Source organism: Pteronotus mesoamericanus, unplaced genomic scaffold, assembly GCF_021234165.1.
Source record: "Pteronotus mesoamericanus isolate MK-2021 breed Mesoamerican mustached bat unplaced genomic scaffold, CSHL_Meso_final contig_105, whole genome shotgun sequence".
Taxonomy (NCBI): Eukaryota; Metazoa; Chordata; class Mammalia; order Chiroptera; family Mormoopidae; genus Pteronotus; species Pteronotus mesoamericanus.
In genome coordinates, this window is record NW_026555006.1 from 6,716,841 (window position 1) to 6,742,534 (window position 25,694).

The 25,694-nt window shown below is 34.8% G+C and overlaps 1 pseudogene; it reads left to right on the forward strand.

The window, feature by feature from the left end:
• The window catches only part of LOC129069350 (nuclear distribution protein nudE homolog 1-like), a 44,968-nt pseudogene that overhangs the window by 12,974 nt on the left and 6,300 nt on the right, over window positions 1-25,694 (forward strand).

Below are 25,694 nucleotides of genomic sequence, written 5' to 3' on the forward strand. Positions count from 1 at the left end.
TTTTAATTTTTAATATATTCTATTTTATTACTCTCTTTTTTTAGATGTACCTCTTGCCTACTGATTTAAAAAAATCCTTGCCTACTTTGAAGTCATGAGACATTGTTCTCTATTGCCTTTTGACAGTTTCAGAGTTGTGCTTTTACCTTCATGGCTTCAGACCTGCTGAAATTTTTTTTTTCATGAATTTTGAAGAAAACATCTAATTTCATCCCCCCCCTTACTAGATAGCCAATTACCCCAGCAACATTTAGTGATTAGTCCATTTCCCCCCACTAAGTTCTAATGCCCTTTCTCATATTCATGGTTCTCCTATATATGCAGATCTATTTCTAAACAGTGTACTTTTTATGGTTTGTCTAGCCCTATGTCAGTACCATACTGTTTACTTATTATACCTTTTTGATAAACATTTGGGGTAAAGTTAATCTCCGTTCATCCCTCCATTGGATTAGTTATTCTGGACTCTTCACACGTTCTTTTAAAATTTTAGGATTGACATATTATTAGCATAAAAAACCATTGTAGAGACTCAAATTTTGAATTACATACATTTTTATTTTAATTTAGGGGAAATATTAGTGTGATTGTTTTCCCAAATATATGAATGTAATTTAAATCTTTATTTATTTAGATTCTTTTTTACATTCTTCAATAAACTTTTAAAATTTCCTCTATAAAGATGTTAGCAGATGGCTACATATGTTTTAAATAATTTATGCCTAAGTGCCTTGTATTTTTGTTATCATAAATGTTGTTTACAGTTTTTAAATTATTGTAGATCTACAGGTTTATAGCAGCAACTGAATTTTGGTTATTGATACAGCAAACTGAAACTGTGATGAACTCCGATGTTGCATCTTTTTTAGAGTCTCAGGTTTATGTAGTTGTTTTGGTTCCAACTCTATCTTTTTTTTTTTCCCCTGTAGCAAATAAACCCAAGCCCTTGGTGTTGAATGCCCTAATCAGTGCAGATTTTGATAACTTATTTTCATTTCTGACATACATCTTCCTCCTCTCTCCTCTTTCTCTCTTTTTTTCTTTCTTTCTCTCTCTTTTTTCTTTTTCTTTCTCTTTTTCTTTCTTTCTCTCTCTTTTTCTTTCTTTCTTTCTCTCTCTCTTTTTCTTTCTTTCTCTTTTCTTTTTCTCTCTCTTCTTTCTTTCTCTCTCTCTTTTTCTTTCTTTCTCTCTCTTTCTCTTTTTTTCTCTCTTTCTCTTTTTTCTTTCTTTCTCTTTCTCTTTCTCTTTCCCTCTTTCTCTTTTTCTTTCTTTCTCTCTCTTTCTCTTTTTCTTTCTTTCTCTCTCTTTCTCTTTTTCTTTCTTTCTCTCTTTTTCTTTCTCTCTCTCTCTTTCCCTCTCTCCCCCCTTCCTCTCTCCTTTCTCTCTTTAATGCAGATTGATTTTATTTTTTTAAATGTCAGTTAATTATAAAATATTGAAAAATTTAAAACCATTATAAAGTCTCAGCAACTGAACCAACATGACACCAGCACAGAACCCTTTATTTCTTATGAAAGAGTAAAACTAGTTAATTTAAATCCATGGTTTGTAAGAATTTTAGTGAAAGTTTTTATGTGCATGTGTTATTTGTAGTTCATAACATTGCTAGAATCATTACAGAGTTTCTAAAAAAAAGGAATAAATTGAATAATTATTTAAACATTTATGAATTATCAAGCATCTCTTCTTTATCAGGTTCTGTAGAAGGTTCTATAAACCGATATATACATGAAATGGTCTCTACTCTTTAATTGTTACTAGTCTAGTCAGGGGAAAAAGACAAAAGCTGATTATAATACAGTATAAATATCATAATAGAAAAAAGAGGTACAATAGGAGAAATGAACTCTTCTCAAAAAAGATAGAGGTCCAGATACTAGGTCTTATAATGTAATAGGGTTTCTCCCAACCCCAACTAGTGATATTTGGGGGGGTTTATTTTATACAAATGATTTTGTGTTAACTTTGTTTCTAGGAAAATGAGATTCTGAAGAAATGAAACTAACATACATCTTAGACCCCCAGATAAATATGAAACTCATAGCTGCAGGCTTTGATTTCAGTGTTTCTATATTTGAATTTCTTTTTAAAACTCAAGGAGGCTGCCATCAGCTTGATAGTAATGCTAACACTTTGGTCCTATGGTTGAAACTGACCAAACTTGTTGGCAAATCCACATACTTTTTATTTTTATTTAATTATACTCTTAACTTTAAAAATGTGAGTAATCATCAGGGTTAATAAATGTTGCCATAAAACATAAACCTTTCAGTACTAAACAAATTAATTCATTGTTTTTATATTTATCAACAAATCCTCCTAATCATTACCTATCAATTTTACTGCTCCTCAAAATCTAGTATTTTATTTAAAATTTTTACCTAATTATACATCATAGACATTTTTATTAAAAATATGATTTATGGCAATTTCTATTTTATTCCATTTTCATTTCTGTAATGTCTGTTACCCAGTAAACAAGGTGAAATTATCTTAACTCATTTTTTGCAAATATAAAAGATATAGCTATGTATCATTCACATTGTAAAATTATCTCTGATCAAGTTGTTATAAAATATCAGAAGAACATTTCCTTCATATTCACTTTGAAATTTTTTCATAGCCATATATTCACTCTCTGGTGCAAAAAAAAAAGATTCTTGCACTCAATGTTTGGTACAGTTTGGCATTGGAAATCTTCATAGGCAATTTCTCTTTAGTCTTCTTTCTTTATCAGAAACCATCTTTAAATAGATTTATTAACTTGTCAGTGACAAAACATACAATTTTTCCTTTTAGATCTGAGTATTATGTCTTTATTCTAAGAATATAAAGTCAGAGTAATGATGAAATACTGCATCACTGGCATAGGTGATCTCATTTTACACTCAAAAACCTGAGCTAAGTGTTACTACTGTGCATTCAATGAGAAGGAAAGAGAAGGACTTTCAATAATGACGGCTGAAGAAGATGGTGATCCTTTTCTACAAGCAAGTATAAAACTGGACAAAAATTGTCAAAAGTAACCATTTCAAGGCAAAAGGAATTGACTAAGGGCAGACAAAAAATTCAGAAGCATTTATTTTTGAAAAGCTGCTTTAGTTTGGGGTAAGGACAAAACTCTGGTCCTCTTGCCTGTACCTGTTCCCTTCCTTCCTTTACCAGATTAGTAGGAAGGATAGTAAGTTTGTCAGACTGGGATTGACTGCGAAAACCAGCAGCTTCGCTGCCAGAAGTAATTAATTCAAATAGTGACAGGAAGCACAAACTTTTGGCTTTGCCAGCTAAAATGGCAGATTTAATTAGAAATGGATGAGTAAAATACACAGCTGTGCAAGACCATGGTTGCCATTCCAATTCAGGATGAGTGACAGACTATTCAGAAACTTTATGAAGAGATTGTAGAAAGGAGACAGTTATGGAAAGCCTGAGATAAGCTTTTCCACACTTCTCTGTTGTATATAAAACTACATATGCAGAGAAGAGACCCAGTAGGGTATGGCAAAAATGAAAGCCAAGTTACACTTGAGAATTTCCTCAGGCTTTAAATGCATTTGCCAACCTGCACAGAACAACTAAAGGTGGGTGAAAGACTCTAGATCCTAGATTTCCCAGAAAAAGAAAAGAACTCCGAAGTAGCCATTATAGATGTGTTTAAAGGTTTCAAGTAAATTATGTCCAATAACCCAATAAATAAAAGAAATCCAATAAATGAATACTTTAGAAAGAATCAAGTGGAAATTCTAACAAAGTAAAATAACTGAAATGAAAAATATTCACTAGATATGCTCAACAAAATAGTTTAAAGGGCAGGTGAATCAATCAATAAACAAAGATGAATAGAAATTTTTCAAATGGAATTATAGGGAAAAAATTGAAGAAAAATTAGCATAGTGTAAGGCACTTGTAGGACAATGTCAGGTTTTATATATATATGTGTGTGTACACACACACACACACATACAAATGGAGACTCAGGAGGAGGGTAAACATAGAAAAAGATAGAAGAAAATATTTTGAAATATGATGGTTCAAGCTTCCCAGATTTGATGAAAACCATTAACATACAGATCCAAGAAGTCTGATGAACCCCAGATTAAAAAGGAAAAAAAAAACAAGGATAACCACACATAAATACAACATGGTCAAATTGCTGGAAGCTAAAGCAAAGAGAGATATCTTGAAATCAGAAAGAAAAATTGTCACAGGGAATGAAAAATTGTCACAGGGAACAACAATACAATTTATGCAACAAAGGAGTCTAGATGGCAGTTGAATGACATATACAAAGTGTTGGAAGAAATAAAAAGCCTGTCAATCAAGAATTCTATATTCAGCAAAATTATTCTAAAAAATAAAAGTGAAATAAAGACATTTCCAAAATAAAACTGAGGGAATTTATTGCCAGATACTTTCTCTATAAGAAATACTAAAGAAAGTCCTTCAGGGTGAAAGGAAATGACCCTATGTGGGAACTTGGAACCACAGGAAAAAATGGAAAGCACCAGAATATACACACTTTGCTTTTTTCATTTCTCAATTTCTGTAAAAAACATAAGCAATAACTATAATCAGCATTGTTGGGTTGATAGCCTATATAGTTTTAATATATATGCTAATACTAGCACAAAGAAGGGGAAGGGAATAGAGCTATACTGGTACAAAGAAGTTATCTTTTGTGGGAATAAAGTCAACATTAATTTGAAGTAGGTTGTGATGTTATAGATATATATTAAGACCTCTAGAGCAACACCTCTAGAGCAACACCTAAAATTTCTTAAAAATACAGTTAAATTATTAGTGTAATAAAAATGGTACACTAAAAATATTTGCATGACACAACAAAAGGCAATAAAAGAGATGAAAAGAAACAAAGAGTCAAGACATACATAGAACAAATAGCAAAGAGGCAGTCATAAATCCATCCATATCAATAAATGAAAAAATGAGAATAAATTAAATACTTAAATCAAAAAACATACATTGTCAAACTGGATATGAAAACAAGATCCATCTTTAAATCTTGGATTTAGAAATAAACAAGTTGAAAAAAAATTTTCAAAGAGAAAAATACAAACCATGTATATGCTAATTAGTGATTTAGAGTGGATTTATTATTATTTAAGACAAAAAAATCATTACTAGAGACAAAGAGGACAATTTCATAATGATGAAAGTATCAATACATCAGGAAGATAGAATAGTTATAAATACATATGAACCTAAAACCAGAACTCCAAATTACGTTTTAAAACTGAATGAATAGAAAGGAGAAACAGGCAATTGAAAAAATACAATTGGAGATTATATTAGCGTTCTCTAGAGAAACAGAATAGGATGTGTATGTCTGCATGTGAATTCCTATAATGAAGAGACTTATTATAAGGAATTGGCTCACATAATTATGGAGGCCAAGAAGTCCCAAGATCTATGATTGGCAAGCTGGAGACTCAGGAGAGCTGATGTTCCAGTTCAAGTTTGAAAGCCTAAGAATCAGGACAGTTGGTGCTGCAAGTTGCAGTCCAAGGACAGGACTGACATTCTAGTTAAAGTATTCAGGCAGGTAAAATTTCCTTGGTCTTTTTTTTTTTTTTTTTTTGGCTTTTTTCAATAAAAGTCTGCAGGACCTTGTTCTGAGGCAGAGCCTGTTTTGATAACACTCTGAACCAAGTCATCAGTTATGTTTCTTATGAAGTTATGGTCAGCAAGGGTATATATATTTTTTGTGTCTACGTCCCCTCCTGCTCTGCTTCAGACCTGCCGCCCTGAGACGGCACTCATCAGTAAAGCTGAGCATGTAAGTCTTGTCATAACCTCAGTCTTCTGGGGAACCAGGGATTGATAAAGCTACAGGTCTAAGACCCAGATATATGAATTTTATTATTTCTAGATGTACTGGTTTTCTCATAATTTGCAATTAGTCCATCAAAAAGAATAGGATAATTTTCTAATTATTCCATGTGAATTTGAACTAGTTTTAAAAAGCCATCATCCCTTTAGAAGGATCTCTGGTGAGAACATATTAAATATTCTAACCAATCTTACTCATGTTGTGTATCTTTGGGGGTGGTTTTGCAATCCAAGATTCCTTTAGACTATGGTATCATTTCACTTGGTACCACACAACTGGGAAGTCTCTAGGGTTTTCCAAGGTCATATATAATGAGAATTAGAGATGGCAACCTGCATCTGTCATAACTCAAGTTCATCTCTTCTGTTTTGTATTTCAATACCCCAATAACTAAGACTACCTACTCCTCTAAGTTTCTCAGTCTTTTTGTTTATTTAGAAATAGTCTCTAGTCTTTTCGTTTTATTTAAACCTTCACTTAATTAGATGAGTCCATTCATAAGGGGTGTCCAAGTTTTTGGTGTCTTGGGGCCACCCTGAAAGAAGAGTTGTCTTGAGCCACACATTAAATACATTGTGACATATAATCACCAAAAAATCTCATAACGTTTAAAGTAAATTTACAGTTTTGAGTTGGGCAGCATTCATATCCATCCTGAGCTGCACACGTCCTGCAGGCTGCTGGTTGGACACCCCTGAGAGAGAGCAATCTGCTTTATTCAGGCTATCAATGAACAAATGTTACTCTCATCCAGAAGCACCCTCACAGACACAACTATAATGTTTGACCAAATATCTGAGCAATCTATGGCTTAGTCAAAATAACTCATAAAAGTAACCATCACAGATATTCCAATACTCCTCTCTCAATAACTGATATAACAACTAAACAAGTATATCAGTAAAGTATAGATGATCTGGACAATTTGTAATCAATCAACTTGACATTTCCTTTTATTAGCTGCAACATGTGATATATATGAGAAGGTCAGTCTGGCTTAAATGCACAAGGTAGAACTAAACAGGGCTACCAGATATGTTATCCTGCCAGTAACTTAGAGTGCAACCAGACACAGTGATAGAAACATTTGCAATGAGAGCTGGGAAGAAGGCCAAAAAAAGTGGCTTATGCTTATTTTAGTGATCAAGATCACATCTTATATACCAGCTCTGAGTGGCAGCAGCAGCTAGGCTGGCTTGATACTGAAGACCTCAATCACTTATGGTATATAGTTATTCACTCCTATCCTTGCAAATGATTGTACATATCTGCCTCAAAGGATTATATAGATTTACCTGTTGTCATGGACTTGCACCTCCTCCCTATGGAAGGAGCATAATTCCCTGCAATACAGACATCATGCTTGACCATGTGATGTGATTTCACCAGTGGAATATGAGAGAAAGTGACATGCTCATGTCCTTGAAAAAACATTAAGGATCATTCTGTGGTTCAACCTTTCAAGAATGGCATATCCCAGACAGGGCCAGCTTCTCTAGCCTGCACCTAAGGATAAAAAGGACACAGGAAACAAAACTGCAGCTGACCCATAACATAGAATAGAGTCAAAGCCTATATGAAGCCAGCAGGTAATATGAATGGAAAATAAGTTTTGGTATGATGTCGGTGTTGCTTGTTGCCACAGGATACCCTAGTGAAAGGTGACTGATAAACCTTGATACTGAACAGTCCAATTAAAGCCACTACTCCTGTGTGGTAGACATTTATTTGAATGTCTGCCTGGCTATGTTTCTCTGCTGCAGGAGAGGATCCTGATCATAGGTTAGGGCTATGGAAACCATATTGGTATTATATTTCCTTTTCACTCTTTGGCCCTAGCAGGTCAAAATAAGCCAAATTCTCTCCTTTGAGAATTTTACCCAAGACCTGGAGCCTAAAAACTAGGAGCCAATTCCCACCCATTTAAAAGCTTCCAGAAGAAAAATCTACCAACTCGTGTTGGTTCCCAAAGAAATCCTTGTTCTTACCCCATTCTGCTGCTTTATTAATTCTCTTGGATTCTATATGATATCCCAGTATTCTTTTAAAAAAATCCCAGCTGCCTTTAAACCTAAGCCAGTGCTAGTTGGTTTTCAACCAAAGGAAACTTAACTAATATCAAGCACCTAAGATTATAATAACATTAGTCAAATTCATTCTTTAAATGTTGGCTCATCCAAGGCCAGTCCCTGCCAGGGGTTGCTCCTGCAGTGGCTGAGGATGTGAAAGGAGTCCCGGGCTAAGGCAGCTAGCCACCCCTGTGAGCCTCACCAGGAACAAAGCAGAGCCTGAAGTTTCCAAATCCCATCCTTGCTTTCCAATCTCCACACGATGTGTCCATTTTACTTCCCCATCTCCCTAAATAGGATCCAGATTTTTAGCTAGCCTGGTGCATCCTCTCCCTGGATCACTAGGACAATGAATGGGGCAGAACATGCACAACACAGAGCTCCCTTGCTGTGTAAATGGGTGGTCCCCAGCAGGGTTGTTTTTGGCCAAGTAGGTGCTGGGTATTTTCAGTTACAGTTGCATATCATTGCCTGCAAACTTCTTGGCAGTATTCCAACCTAATGCATTAAATATAATTGCCATTATGAAGAGAAAGAACAGACATGCATGAACACAGGGTTCTGCAAAGTTAGGGACAGCTAAAATTTTAAGAAATAAAATTTTGTTAGAATGAGGGTGGATCTTCTACTGGCATTTTCACATTTTCTTTTTGTTTGTGCATCTGAAGAGAACATCCATCCAGGTATCAACTTTTGTCAAAGATACCTGCCAGACTTCTGGACAAAAAAATATTTTAAGTTTTAGAAGTTGATAGAGCAGAGAAAGTGTTCCTTCTTCCCACATGACTGTAGCCAAAGTGTCTTGATCACTCCTATGAGATTTACATCTGTGTCTAAATAACTGCTGGATATTTCCAATCTAAAGGTGAGTCCACTAGGTCTAAACTCAGTTTGGTGCAAACATAATTCAATTCAACATGTCCTCCACTCCCAGACCCCATGTTTCTTTTCCTTCTATATAATCAATTTATCTTGTTATCACTATCCAGCCATCCATGCCAATTAGAATTCTCTCTATTATCCATGACTGGACCTTTTCCATGACATCCATGTCTAGTTAATCACTATCTTCAATTTGGTTTTCCAAATAGTTTGAATTTGTTACTACACTGACTTAATAGAGAGGAACAATGTTGAATCATTATGATAGCTTTTTAATCGGTTTTCTGATTAAACACTTAATTGTAATGCTTCCTCTCTCTATAATCAGCTGTTCATATGGCCATCAAAGTGATCCTCCTAAAGAATAACTTGGATAAAGCCACTCATGACAAATCTTTGAATTATAGGCAATATGGCAACACCAAACTCTTTAAAAGGGTATTTCAGACCTTTCCTGTGTCTTTTGAGTGAAGACACACTTTCATTCTTTGCCTTTTCTCTCACCCAGTTCGAAGCACCCTGTCTCCACTACGGCCACCCCACAAGACCCAATGCAATGTCACCACCGCGGATCCCCCAACCAGAATTAATTGCCTCTTCCTCTTGCTTATACTGCATTTGACACAGTGCTCCAGTTGGCATTATTCCATTCTCGGAGGTATTATAAATAAAACCCCCGCCCCTGGTCTAATTGGTGTTTTGTTTTCTGTGGTTTGTGAGTTCTCTTTTGAAAAGGAATTTAAACATAGATGTCCTAGCCCATTGCCTTAGAGAGACTGAGAGGAAAGGTGTCATTTCTGGCCTCTCAGAATTTGCAGATTTGTGTCCATCAGGAATGCTATTTTGAGAGAAGATCATTCTTGCAGTATAACATTCTTTAACCTTCAGGGACAACAGAACTAACTGGGGGAGGCTGCGTTGTTTACAGAATGGACCAGATAATTTCTTCCCATATTTACAGAGTGACACAATTTGTTATCTGAACTGGGATACTTTTGAATGAACTAAAATAATTAAATTTATATACTTTTTTGGAAATATTTATTGATTGGCTAACAATTTTATCAACCTAAAATAATTCTATTCACATTGTTTTCAAAAATATTATTTCTAAAAACTAAGAATAACATCTGTAGTAATTAAAAATCTCTACTTTGCTTACATGACCATTAGAAAGTAACACAATAGTTACACATGCCCACATTTTTTAATCAATTTCTGCACAATACCCCTTTATGGTGCCATATCATTGGTATTTTTCTGCAGAATTATTTTTTTCCAGTATAGTCTTATCATTTTACTTTTTCCAATACAATTGCCTGATATATTCTTTAATTTGTATTTTTTTGGTTAATAAATTCAACTTAACTTTTGTTTAAGACCATGATGTTTGAGAAAACTATATATGTACTTAGGTATGTGGTAAGCTCAGAGGAAATTCCATTAAATAAAGATATTTACAGTTTTTTTTTGTGTATTAAAATGTATTTTTATATTTTGATGGGTACTATCATTTGTCCCACTTAGAAAATCTTTGACAAATTTTTAGAAAGTAAAACTCATCAAATAAGTTCTCTTTATGCTTATTTTCACTAAATTTGCATGTTTCAAAAATGTAGGTTTTCTCAGTGTGTTTGTTCCAGCACAGAATAAACATTTATCCAATTAGAACAAGAACTTTATCAAAATATTCTTTTCTCAAGCTAAGGCATTCCAAAGTGCAATTACAGAATTTCAAAGTTAAATGTTGCATCCTGTTTGAGCTCTCATTGTCTAATTTGCTCAGTTTCTACCTTGCTTAGAAATATATTTTGTCTTTTTCTGTTTGGAAGCTTTATTTTCTATCACTGAAATTTTCTAAAACTTTCAAAAGCTGAATTTTTAAATGATCTTTTTATTTGATTTTGAATTCATGCAATCAAAATTTACAATACTTATTTACAAATTACACTTAAGTTGACTTACATAATCTTTTCACAGGCTCAAACATTGCTAAAATTTAATTAATAGGTAGCAAAAAGAGAAGATGCCCACAACCAGGTTAAACATCTTTTTAACCTTGCCACAAGATCTCTCTATATTAAAACAAATTTTGATAACTACAAATCATATTTCAAGTGTAGAATGTGACAGTGGATTATTATATAAATACAAAATATTTGTTTATCACTACTTATTCCAAGTGTATTTGCACCCCACCACAGATTTCTTAATTTAATAATATTGTTTTCAGCAGAATGCTGTGTTCAAAATCTTTTTATTTATGTTATCACCTCAAAAATACTTTCATGTTCAATATTTAACTTTGAGTGCAAAATAGTAATATTAGACATTTCATCTTTGTTAGAATAGACTTCCAAAAATTTTACTTTGATTCTAGAAATTTGGTGAAAAAATTCCCATTGTTGAAAATAATACATTTTTATTTGTTACATCTTATGACACTAATATAAAACTGGCATTAGTTACTTGCCAAAAATTTTTCCTCTGAAAATGGAACTAATCTATTAACATTTATCATTTCATTTTTTATATAAGCACAAGAAAATCTTGACTTGAAAAATGAGCAAAATTAATTTTTAAGAGATAGTTGATCTAAATGAAAAACCATACTTCACAGGATGACATGTGAAAATACCTTCTATAATTGTTAACTCCAAGCAAAGGTTCTTAAATATTTTCTTAAAATAACTAAATTTTGAAATAAATTATAGATTATGATTCTTCATATTTGTGTCTGGTCTTCATGTAGTTTTTGATATCACTATGGCCCCTATGGCAGATGAGAAATGTTGCAAAACATTTTATGAAAGTTACATATTCATTAACTTTCTTGATAACTAAAAATTTAATGCTTAGTTTTCATAAGCATGTTTTTATCTTTATTGCTGCTTAAATGTTTATTGAAAAATATAAGTTATAAAATCATTGTAAAAAGTTGTGTTTAGACTTCTCTTTGTACACTGTACCTTAAAAATGGCTCACTTTCTTTTTCCCCTTGCACACTCTTCACTTAGACTTAATATACAGTTTTACACACTCCCTGCAGATGTCACTGACTGGCAGCCTGACAGCTTTATGCATCTTGAAGTCCAAGACAAGGGCCATAGCACAACTGACTGTACACCAAATGGATGGCAGAGGAAATAGAATGAATTTCTTCTGCCACTACTACCTGAGACTAAAAGGAGTTAGATGTTCCTACCCAATGATATTTGAATATATTCTGTTTTATCAGTGAACACCCAGCAAACTGTTCTTGGAGAATTTTATGTTTACCTTTCATCTGAAAAGTGTTAGGGAAAAAATGTTATCATATAGGTCATTGTGATTGTTTTTATATTTCACTATGTGCAAAAGTGAGAGCTTGTCTCACATATACTTGACAAGACCATGGCAAAAACTTGAACAGATTGGTTTTCCACCAGATTATCACAGGATGTTTTAATGCAACTATTAATAATATCTTTTTAAAAATAAATTTGGGACAAATTCTAAACTGGATGAGTTCCTGAGGTGATAGGAATATACCAGAACCTTCTCAGGTAAAGTAAGATAAAGGTCATACTTTTTGTAGAAATCTAAAAACTTAGATGTCTCATTAAATAAGGGAATTGTTTTTATTAAAATTCTGATGATTTTCCAAATATCAGCCATGTAACTTCTCCTTTGCTTTTTCCCTTTCCTTTTATTCCCAGTAGACGTCAAATTCTAAAAAAACCATCAGTTATAGCAAACTAAGCAATCTGATAAAAATATCTAAGAAATTTAGAGCTAATATTATACTTAATGATGAAATATTGAATGCTTTCCCCATAATCAGAACCTAGGTAAGGATGCCACTCTTACCATATCTATTCAATGTCATATTGGCGGTCCTAGCCATAGAAATAAGGCAAGAAAAAAAATAAAAATAAATGTTATCAGTGGAAAAGAAAACAGTCTATTTGTGGTTGACAGAATTGTTTATGTAGAAAATCCAATTTCACATAACCAGAAAGCTTTGTACTTGTAAGGCATGTAATACTTCATTTCAGACTTGATTATTAACTATTATGTATATGCACTCCGCTAGAAATTTACTAGGAAATGCTAGAGGCAGGTGAGAGAGTTAAGATCTGGATTCTCAGTTCCCAACCTAAAACCTTAAAAATCAAATAATGTTTCAGTTTCTTACAATCTTTAAAGCACATGTACATTCATAATTTCCTAAGAACTTCATAATCCTCTGTATTCCTTCATTTTAGGTATGAGAATTTATTATTCCCCCACCATAGATGAAGGCAACTGAGATTTAACAATGTAAAATGATCTCCTTATTTGGGCAGAGCTAATAGGTTTGCAGGAGTAATCTCTTTGGACTGGAGAAAAGTTGTGAGCTAGTGATAGACAGGAGACCAGAGACAGACCTTCTGATTTGTATTTTGACATTCTTTTTAAACCAAATTATTTAATAGGCATTTTATACCTAAGATTTGGCCATGGCTCTCAGTTTTAATTAATTAATTTTCTATTAGGAGCCATCTAGAGTGAGAAACTGAATTTAGACTAATGTTCTTGGGCTCATGAGGGAAAATCCCAACTTGACATGACTAAGTCAAAACCCTAAACCTGGAAAACAAAACAGCTCAGTGTATTGTAACCTGTTAGAGAGGTCATATTTGCATTTAAGCAATAATCGGAATGTATCACTTCTTTTGGGAACTGAAATTCAAAATCTACACACTGATTTTTGTCTGAGAGATGAGTCATGCTAACTAAGCAGGTGTAGTACTGGGGGATAGAGAGCTGAGAATGAGCCCAGAAATTTTGGATTTAGATTCTGAATTTACTATACCATGTAGTATGAATTCATATGCAGGTCCCTTCTATTTCCTGCACCTCCAATTCTTTGCCCATCAGGGAGCTGAGTCAGATGGGTATAGTTACTTCTAGTCATTATAGTCTAAAGTTTTAATATAGGTCTCCCTTTAGGTAATTGTTTTTCTCAAGAGGCTAACACAAATCCACCCATTCTGATACAGTGAGACTTTCTTTTTCAGAAAATATTCAGAAAAAGAATCCATGGTATGTAATATAACCTAATTTTTTTAAAACTAACTTAGTATATTACAGTGGCAGGAATAGGAGCCTTGCAGCCAGACTCGGGTGCAAATTCTATATAGCTGTGTGACTTTGTACAAATTACTCCTGCTCACTGGTCTTAGTTTTTTTTTTTTACTGTAAAACAACAAAGTTAGTATCTCTCTTATAGATTGTTCAGAAAGTTAGAAACCAGTATCAATAAAATATCTGGAATATAGTATATTCTAATAAGGTGGCTTCTATTGTCTGAATGTGTACTCCACCCCCGCCCCCACCCATTCATGTCTAGAAGTCCTAACACCCAAGGTAGTCATAATAGTTAGAGGTGAGACCTTTGGGAGGTAATTATGTTTAGGTGAGGATATGAGGGTGGGGATTAGTATCCTTATAAGAAGAAGAAGCAATCAGAAGTCCCTCTCCCACTTCCTCTTTCTCTCCGGAAAACAGTGAGAAAGTTGGCTCTCTGCAAGCCAGGAAGCTGATTCTCACCAGGAACCAAATCTGCCAGCACCTTGTTCTTAGACTTCCCAGATTTCAGAATGGTGAGAAATAAATGCCTGTTGTTTAAGCCATGAGTCTATGCTATTTATTATAGCAGCCTGAGCAGACTAAGTTGGTGGCTATTATAAAGCAGATGAGAAAACTGAGGGACAGAGATAATCCACAAATCGAGTCAGAGCAGAGACTAGAACTTAGCTCACTTAACCTTCAAACTTCAGGCACAACACACCAGGTGCCACCACCTTTTGCCCAGCAGCGTATCTGAAAGGCAATTCTATTTTATCACTGGATTATCTGGGAAAAGATGAACCATCTCTATGTGTAGCCATTTTCTCCTTCCACGATGTGGAAAATTTAAACCCTTTCAGCAGACAGCCTGCCTGCATACTCTCAGGAGACACAAAGATCCTGGCAAGCTCTGTGCTCCAAATCACCCTTCTCCAATTACACTCCCCCAGGTTCCTCAGTTAGCAGCCCCCAGCAGCTCCTCTCCACTGAGCCAGTTCTGGGGTTGGAGCCTAATGCATCACAGGTGGGTCCCAGCTCCAAACTCATTCCAGATGGCCTCACAGTCGAAGCCTCCCAGCAACCCATTATGTATTTTGGCTATCCTGGGATCGTTAATGATACTGAAGGACCATGAGTACTGAGGATGGCAGCGACAGGCTCTGAAATCAGGACCTTTGAGAGACCTTGTATATTGGAGCACCCACCATAATATATGCATTCACAGGGAGCAAGCATATGCTGACCTGGGCACTCAAAGGTCACTGTGAGAGGTCCATGAATTTGACATTGTGAATGGTCTGTCTGCTTGGGTCACAGAACAAGCATAAAGGAATCATCTGTGTTCTTACAGAAAATAGCTCCATTGCCGCTGGGCTCTAGAGAGAGTGAAGATATATCCTTGAACCCTAGTAATTGCTGCACCAGTTATTCCTTGGGGGAGCGGGACATGATGGGGCAATTGTTTAGGGGCAAAGGGTGAACCTTATAGTTTTTAACCTTTTAATAGCCAGATCTCTTCGGAAAGAGTATAAGATTCTTTTAACTGCATTTTTATATTACTAAATAGCCTTATTATACAAAATAATTTCAACTCTTTCCAGTTGGAAAGCTTCCCAAGGCAGATACTGGAAGTTGAGCAAATATCAGACTATTCAAGGGGCTTTTAAATTTTTGATATGCTTTAGAAAAAAGCGCATTTGGACTTATCTATGTTTAGGGGTCTTATGAACTCAGTGAAAAAAAAATTAAGAGTAAAGAGCATGGCATTTAAAGCCAGTCATCCTTGGATTTAAATTTCAGCTCCTTCTCTTACAAGCTTGGAGAATTTCTTGGAGAAATCTTCACTTCTCTGATGGTCATTATCTGTGAAATTGGGAGAATCCCAACTTAAGAGGACATTTGCTGATTTTGTTTACTTCCTCTCTCATGTATTTTTTCCACCCTAATTCATTCATGCATTTATACATTAATTTGTTTATTCCCTGAGTCCCTGCTCTGTCCCAGGGACCACGCAAGATGGTACAAGAAACAGTTTGAGACAAAACTGATGTTTAATTCAGGTTGATAAATATTTGTGGAGCACTCACTACATGCCAGTTACTGTGCTGAGCAATGTACAACACAATACTTGTCTTCATGCAGGTTAGGGTTTAGTAGATACCGAACCAAGTATACTACAGCATGATTATTGCTGCAACTGTATGTTCTTGTATACTAAAATATGATTAAGCATGGAAGACTTTGCTTGACTGGCTCACTAAGGCTCTCCAAAGAGAAGATAGTCAGCCTGGGTTCAGAAGAGGCATTTGCAGGAATGATCTGGACAGGAGGAAGTTGATACTGTCATAGTTTTAGGTGATGAAATCTGCAGCATATATGAATACATGTATTCATTCCATAGACAAATTCCTAAAGTTCTCCAAAAAATATATTTTTTACTTTATGATGCCATTCATATATTCACTGCCAGGAATAGCAATTTTTAACACTCCATGTTTTACCTCTGAAAAATTACAACAACAAAATAGTAAACATTGTTGAAGTTAAGTTCCTTTCATCCACCACTGCAGAAACTGCTAATTGCTTATCCTAATCCATTTTCATTTCTGTGATGTAAGCAGAACATTGATCTAGTTCTAGCTAAAAGACTATTTGTTGGCTTCCCTTTGGTTGAATGAGATGGCTGGCAATATAATGGTTATTTTATTTTTAAATTGGGAGTTTAACATGGGTTAAGAAATAGGGTTTTTTTTTTTTTTTTGGATTTATGCAGCAGGAGTTTTAACAGGCTATAATTCCACAACATTGGACATAGACCTAAATAAATGTAATGTGAATACCTTGGGCCTGGACCTACAATAAGAGTGTAAGTGTGTATCAACTCTTTCCATGCATTGCATTTTCGCCTTCAAGCAAGCTGCTTCTTGTTTTTACCACTCACTCACCCAGGGCCACACAGTGCACTAATAAAAGGACTAGGAGGCAAACTTCAGTTCGTTCTATTACTATTACAGGAAGTAATAGTGGGACTTGAGACAATCTAGGCAAAGCACCCAGCACTGGTCTTAGAACACCCCTGATGCTGAATGAATTTCAAGTTACCTTTCTTCTTCTCCCTACCTCCTTTACTTTCCGTATACTGGACTCCAGCAAGATCAAAACAAACTTGTCAATCGGTTTGAGACCTCCTTAGAATGTGTTTTATGGTATGTACTAATGCAGGCATGAGTGAGGCAGTGCAGGTGTTTAGAGAACACTGAGCAGGTCTAAAAAAGATGCAGTGCAGCCTCTTGTGTTTATCTGGACTGCAACTGAACACGTGTCAGCATCTTACCGCCTGGGCTGGAGACTGGACCCCTTGATTAGGACCTGGTTTCAATACCTATTAAGCAATCCATTTTGGCCCATGAGTCAAGCATATCTTTTTCCCATGGTCCTCTTTGCAGTTTCTATAGCATATATCCCAGTGTCTGCGCTGCTGTGCAGTGTAAAAATCATGATCAAAAAGAGGCCAGAGGGTCAGCTACTTAGACAAGACTCAAACAAGCCACATATGTGTGTGGTTCCCATACATACATGCACATATTCAATATAAAATTGTTCCCAATAGCAGCTAAAGGAAAATCAACTAGTAGCTGAAGACACTGGGTGGTCAGTGTTGTGAGAACAAGTCATTTGGCAGCTGCTGGGTGCAGACCTTGCCTGACCACACTTCCATGCATGTCCACATCTGTAGCTCCTGACACTTTTTGCCTCCTCGTTTCACCCCAGCACTCATACTGGTGTTTTTCACCTTCCTCCTTTCCCTCTTGATATTCCATCCTCCTGGATGACATCTTACAAAACTTGGTTAAGGCTAAAGGATCTCTTGCAGAGATCTTCTGTCTCTGCTAACTCTGCTAACTCATGGACTCTTGAATAAAAGAGATTATGTATTTTAGTAATTCTAAGTCCAGGTATATATAAATGGTATATATGTATATCATATGTATATATTAATATATATATTTAAGGATTTTATTTTAATGTAATGAAATATTGGCATTAATAGTATTTTGTAAAAATTTTCACAATACAAAATTTAAAAATAAATTGAATATTTAATACATTTTAAATATAAATATGTATAATCTTAGGAAAAATCAAGTTAAAGGAAATTATAAAAGTATGATGTTAAGCATATATTATTTTAATGAACTGTATAAAAACAGTAAATATTCCACACAAGAAAATTTATATTTAAAAAACTGAAAATGAGGTCTGAATGATAAAAAGTACAATCTTAAAAACAACATCAATTTTACACTGGTTGGTAAGGCAGTGTTTAATGAGATTAGATTAGTTTTATCTATTCTTGTAGACACTGATGCAGAAAAAACTATATCAAAGCAAATGGGTAGATTATTTGAAGATGAAGGAGCTAGCTTATAACTACAAAGAACAAAAACTGCTTCTTCTGGAACATAAAAGTTTAAGGAGAGTGAGGGAAGGTAGAAGAGGTTATGGTGGGATAAATGGTGACAGAAGGAGACTTGACTTGGGGTAGTGCACATACAATACAATATAGAGGTGAGATCTTATAGAATGGTATACCTCTAACCTATTTAGTTTTAGTAACCCTAATAAATTAAAATATTTTTAGAAAGAAAAGAAAGTTTTAATACTTGAAAAAATTAAGTTCTCAATTTTTCACTTTCACCCCTGTTACCTTTGCATTCCTCATTTGGCGATCTTTCACCAATACTAAGAATCGTGCCTGTGCTAGAAGAATCCTGTCCTATTGGTCACTTTCTTCTTTCTTACAACCTCCTGCAGATTAAGGAGCCAGAGTACATGTTCTAAATGAACATAATTTTGTTTAATTTGAAATTTAAATGTTGTATATAACCATCTGGGTATATTGAAGATAGAAATGATTGGGATTTCAGAGTTTGTAAAACTCTGCAATAAAGATATCACACAAACAAATTAGTATTTATTTATATAAAAGTAACCTGGTATCCAGAAACCAGAATTACCAGCTCTATTATCTCAATAAGCTCTGCACAGGACTAGTGAATTCACTTCTTTGAATATTTACTACACACCTTTTAGGGCCTAGAGCTATGCTGGACCTGGATTTGTAGTAGAGTCAGAGCCAAGCCCCTTTGTCCTCATGTAGCTGCTACTTCGGCTGGGGAGCAGGCACTGAATAAACACACAAAAGTGCACCACTGATTGTGACAACTGCTTAAAGGAGAGGAACAGTGGCCACAGAAGAGTGTAGCAGGAAACTTAAGGTAAATCAAGGAAGTGGTGAAAGCTATAAACAGAAACCTGAAAGATAAGTAGAAGTTAGATGAAAAATTGGGAGGTAGGGAGTTAAATGTGCTCTATGTAGAAGAAATAGCATGTGCTAAGGTCTTGAGGCAGGAAGAACTTAGGGTTATTTTGCTTATTTCAGGAACTGATATAAGGTATCCAACACCACTCTACCCACTCCTCCAAGCAAAGATGTGCTGGGAGAGTAGTGTGAAAGGAGGAAAGGAGGTGGAGGAGACTTGAAGTACCTTGGCCTCTCATTAGAGCGACAGCTAGTCTCTATGCAGCCCTTGTGCAAATTAGACTCCCTCTCTGCAGATGAAAACCCACCCACAGGACTTGGTGAACAGAGCACAGGATGGATTCTTAACCTTAGTACTCCAGTGGCCTTTGTGCAATGCACAATGATAGGTGATGGACTCAAGTGATGTTATTCTTTGTTCCAAAAATGAGATTTGTTTCTAACTTCCCTATTTTTGCATAACAAATTACCTCAATACTTAGAGCTATAAAACAAGAAAAAGTACCATCTTTCAATTTTTGAGAGTCAGAAATTCAGAAATGACATGGCTTGGCAGTGCTGGCTCAGGGTTTCTTAGGAAGTTTAGTCAGAAGTCCACAGAGACTGCAGGATCTCCTTCCAATGTGACTCACTCTTAGGGTGAGCAACCATTTTGCTTTGCATGAGATGGAAGGATTTCCAAGAATGTAGAATATCCAGTGCTAAATCCAGGAGAGTATCAGGCAAATTGGGATGCCTGTTTACACTACTCACTCAACTCATGGCTGGCTAGTTGGTGCTGGCTGTTGATGGGAGGACTTGGTTCTTTGATTTGTGAGGTTCTCCACCATTCTGCTTCAGTAAAAATGAGGCATGGATGCTTTGTGCCAAGAATGTACATGATTAAAGAGGTCAAGGTAGATGGTGCAATGCCATTATCACCTAACATGGAAGTCACGCACTATCACCATCATAGTCTTCTTGGTGACACAAACTAGTCCTGATATAGTGTAAGTAGAAACTACATAAGAACATCAACATCAGGGCACAGGGATCATTAAAGGTCATTTTGGAGACTTGTTTGAAAGAGAGCAAGAGTAGGACAAAGACTTGCAGAAGACTTAAAATGGCCTAGTTGAGAAATAGTAGTTTGGACTACAGCACTGCCAGAAGTGATGAAGAAAAGTAAACAGATATGATAGTTGGATTTGTAATTTTACATGCTTAACAATACATATCCATCCTTTTCTATTCTTAGATCCAGGTCTTGGAATGGTTGGATCACTGAGTTCTTGAAATAAGCTACCCAATTCATTTCATTTGTGGTAAGCACCTACTATGTGCCTTGTACATAGTAGAAACTCAGAGCTTTCATGCTTTTTAGATCTCATTTGAACTTCCCATTTTACAGATTGTTTAGCAGTTAGGTAAATTGCCTAAAATCAATAATTAATAAGTATTGGAACTGGACCCGACTTTGGGATTTATGACAGGCAATTTTGTGATATTTATATATTTTCAAAAACAACTATATATCTCATGCATCTTTAAAGATATGGGTTTTTGTTTTTCCTAATGAGGAAATGAGGCTTTTTTCACTTTAAAATAAAGCAGCATAATTCTTTTCACATGTTAAAAGCATTTTCTCTAAACTTATTTAATAATTTGATATTACAAACTTATGGCAATAGGTTTGCCAAATATGGTATATGGTTTAATGCACAAATCTACACCCATTTTACAGATGAGAAAGCTGAGGATCTAAGAGGCTACACTTATGACCTTAAAGATATCTGTAGTCATTGACAAAGCTCAGCCCCAGGGCTTTTTCCATTGTGCCAAATGCCTCCCTAAGAATCATGAGACTTCCTAGGACAAAGGGACAAAAGGCAGGGGTCAAAGGGGACCACTCCCTCTCCCTCATAGGTAGGAGACAAAAGTTAAGACCATGCTCTTCAAAACCAGGTAGACCTGAGGTGAAATTCCTGTTCTACCAGTTTCCAGTCCTATGTTCTTGGGAAAAGAATTTTAGCTCTTGGAGCCTCAGTTTCTTCTTTAGTAAAATAGGGATAATTATTATTACCAACAAGCTATACAGGTTTAGATGAGTCAGGATTTGTTTAGAAAACCAAATACAGATGCCACGTTCATTGTAAGAATTAAGTTTTCTCCTCTTTCCCCCTTGACCTCCCAACGCTAGGTTCTCTTTGAGGCAGAGGTGCCTCATTTCAGAGTTTCAGACACTCATTGAGATGGGAGAAAAGACGATTTTCTCTTGGCCTGCCAGCCAGAGCTCTGATTAAAAAGCTTAAGGAATTTTGGAGAAGGACACTTCTCTAGAGCACATCACCCACCCAGAGGTACTTAGATAGGCCTCTCAGGCATGAAGATGTCAACACATGGCTCTTGGTCAGGAGCCTGGCAGTATCAGAAGGGTCTTGACATGTTTTGGGACCACATTTCCCTAATACACTTGTTTTGAGTTTTGGATGTATTGTGTTTTTCTTTCTTGTAAATTTTTTTAAAACTTGGAATAGGTAACTATACTTTCGAAAACTATGAAATCTAATATATACTAAATTATTTTTGTAGCATTTTCCAATTTACAAGGCCTTTTCACATACATTCCCTTGTTTTGTCTTGAAAAACTGTTGGAAATAGGAAGTACATAAGTTAGTTCCATCTTATATATGGGCCTGGTCCCAGAGATAAATGAATAGGTCTGGAAGGTGATTTAGAGGTGAGTGAGACGGTAGCAGTGGGAATTGGACGACAACAGGGAAATGGTGTTAGGGTTTCAGGAACGGTTTTAGAAGACAATTTTGGAAAAGTTTAAAGATTGGGACACAACTACTGGGTAGGTGTGTGAGTATGTGTTGGGTTGCGGAAAAGTGCATAGATAAGCTGACTAACTGGAGAACAAACTTTATGATGATTTGTTGTGTGCTGTGAATGGGCAAACTTTATTTATGATGATTTGTTGTGTGCTGTGAATGGGCTCTTTACTTGGCATTGTCAGGAGACTGAAGAGAAGATTTAGATTATCCCTTAAATTATTTTTGGATGTTAATCTGATTTCTTCTGATAGTGATGCTATACTGAAGGGGATTACAGATTAGTTCAGCTTTCTTTCTTTTTTTTTTTTTTTAATTTAGTTCAGCTTTGTACAAGCTATATAAATAAAAATTACTTGAGACACATCAAAAACTAATTGCTACACACTCTGTTTCTCCCTAGTTAAGAATCCCAGGTTTCTTCTAGGTCTAATGTTCCAAGAATCAGTAATCTTTAAGATCCAGTCAGAATGTCTACTTTCAATGCCAAGTGAAATATAGAATAATACAAGTAAAATCCTAGCAATTTGTAAATACTGAATAGCAATAGTAGTGCATAGTAAATGATATAGGTAAAATCTTATATAAGTCCTTATTAAGTGGTAACTTCCTTTTCTATTAAAAACAAGTGTTTGTATTTGAAAAACAAATATGTCTCAATGTATGACAGAGAATTTTCTCTGCTTATTATTAATATTTTCATTCTAGGTTATCTAATTATTGGCATATAATTGTTCATGCTAGTTTTTTGATTCTGAGTGTATCTGTTATTAGCTGAAATGTCTCCTCATTCATTTCTGATTGAGTCCTTTCTCTTTTTTCTTAGCATAGCTAAATGTTTGTCAATATGTTTCTTTTCAAAAGAAAACCAGCTTAATTTCATTTATCTTTTCTATTGTCATTTTAGTCTCTAATTTACTTATTTCTGTTATGATCTTTATTTCCTTTTACTAATTTTGGGCTTAGTTTGTCTTTTTTGTTGTTCTGTGAGGTATAAAGTTAGGTTTTTGAGCTCTATCTTTCTTATCACTATAAATGTGCCTCTTAGAACTGCTTTTGTTCCATTCCATTAAGTTTTGGTATGTTGTGTTTCCATTTTCATTTGTCTGAAGACATTTTTTGACTTTGCTTTTGATTTTTTTTTCTTTGACCCATTGCCTTTCAAGAGCATGTTTTTTAATCTCCATTTGTGAATTTTCCAGTCTTCCCCTTGAAATTGATTTCTAGTTCCATACCATTGTGGTCAGAAAAGATGCTTGATATGATTTCAATCTTCTAATTTATTAAGATTTGTTTTGTGGCCTAACACATGATCTATCCTGGAAAATGTTCTATGTGCACATGAAAAAAATTGTGCACTTTTTTGCTGTTGGATGGGATACTCTGTAAATGTCTATTAAATCCATATGGTTTAATGTGTAGTTTATGTCAAATGTTTTCTTATTGATTTTCTGTCTGGATGATCTATCCATTGTTGAAAGTGGGGCATTTAAGTCCCATACTATTATTGTAAGGCTGTTTATGTCTTCTTTTGGTTCTGAATTGTTTTATATGTTTACATGCTCCTATGTTGGGTTCACAAATATTTACAAATGTTATGTCCTTCTGTTGAATTGACCCCCTTATAATTATCTTTTGTCATCTAATTTTATTTTGTGTGAGATAAGTTTAGCTTTTCCTCTTCTTTTCTTTCCATTTGCATGAAATATCTTTTTCCATTCCATCATTTTCAGTCTATGTATGTCTTTAAAGCTAAAGTGAGACTCTTACAGAGAGTATATAGTTGGGTCTTTCTTTTAAACAAATTCAATCAGCCACTTTTTTGTCTTTTAATTAGACAATTCAGGTCATTTAGATTTAAGGCAATTATTAATAGGTATGGACTTACTATTGCCATTTTGGTGTTTGTTTTCTGGCTGTTTTGTGGTTCCTTTATTCTCCTTTTCATTTCTTTCTTTTGCTATTTGATGGTTTTATATAGTGGTATTCTTAGATTTCTGTTCTTTATCTTTTGATTATCTACCATCAGTTTTTGCTTTGTGGTTACCAAGAGGCTTAGGTAAACATCTTATGGTTATAACAATCTATTTAAAGCTAATAATTTTGAATGTATATAAAAGCTCTACTATTTTTAAACCTCTCACATTTTATGTTTTCATGTCACAAGTTACATATTTTTATATTCTGTATCCATTAAAATGTTATGTTTCTGAATAATTTTGTCTTTTATCCTTTATACTAGAGTTATAAATGATTTTTCCACTGTCATTAAAATACTAGAGTATTCTGGACTTAACTATTGTATATACAGGGTCTGGCACAAACAACACCCCTTTTTTATTACAAAATCTTTTATTACAAAATCATAAGCATGCAATTCTATTACAACAATATCACACTGAAGCATACCATATAACATTTTAGGTAAAATGTTCAAATTAAAACTGTAAATTATTGCACCCATATTATTACCCTACCAACCATGCTCAAGGAGGCTTTACTTCTGCCAGACCCTGTATATACCTTTACCAATCAGTTTAATACCTTTATATATTTTCATGTGACTAATTAGCATCCTTCATTTCAACATGAAGAACTTCAACATTTCTTATAAAGTCAGCCAGTCTAGTGGTAAACTTTCAGATTTTGTTTGGAAAACTCAATCTTTTTTTAAGTTCTGGAAAACAAAATTTCTGGGTAAAGTGTTCTTGTATAGCAGATTTTTTTCTTTCAGTACTCTTATTATATCATTCCACTCTCTTTTGTCTTGCAGAGTTACTGCTGAAAAGTGGGCTAATTTTCTTATGGGAATTCCATTTTTCCTAACAAGTTGCCAGATGCTGGGGGGTGAGGTGGGAGAGAAATGGAGATTTAATAGATACACAGTTCTGGTTTTTGATGCAAATAAAAGATTTATGTGGCTGTATGACAATGATAGCACAACAATGTGAGGATACTTAATGGCACTGAACTGTACACTTAAAGATGGTTAAGATGGTAAATTTTGTTATATGTATTTTATCAAATTAAAAGGTTTTTAAAAGTTGCATTAAGGGAGGTTCAGAATACTCTCATTTTATAAAAAAGTTTATATGTATATGTATTTCCCCTGTCACAGCATATACAAAGTGGTAATTGAGGAGACTTTAATGAAGGGACTCCTTTCAGAGGATTAAAGGAACTGCTGGATATTTCCCCATTTACTTTTCTCAGTTAACTCTCCACTCAGTATCTCAAGCCATGGGAGGTTGACCAATATGGACCACATTTATGATTTCCTCTGGTTCTGGTTGGGTTTGGCCAGTGGGAAATACTGTTCATGACCTTTGCACATTTTTCTATTATGTTATTGGACTTTGTCCTATTGATTTGTAAGAGCTCTTTGTAAAACTAAATAACTCCTAAAACAAATTTCTAATTTTAGAACTTCATATATTATAGGCCAAAATTTCTATGGGAGAGAAATGGATAGATTTCCTATAAGACCAGTGCAATTACAGCACAGCACACTATGACCCCATCAAAGAGTCTTTTCTCTCTCTGCACCTTTCAGTACATCCAGCCTGATCTACTTGGTAGAACTTGTACAGATCTGTGGACATTCCTGTGATACTTCATACTCAGAGGCAACATGGAAAAGTGGAAATAGTACTTATTTGTCT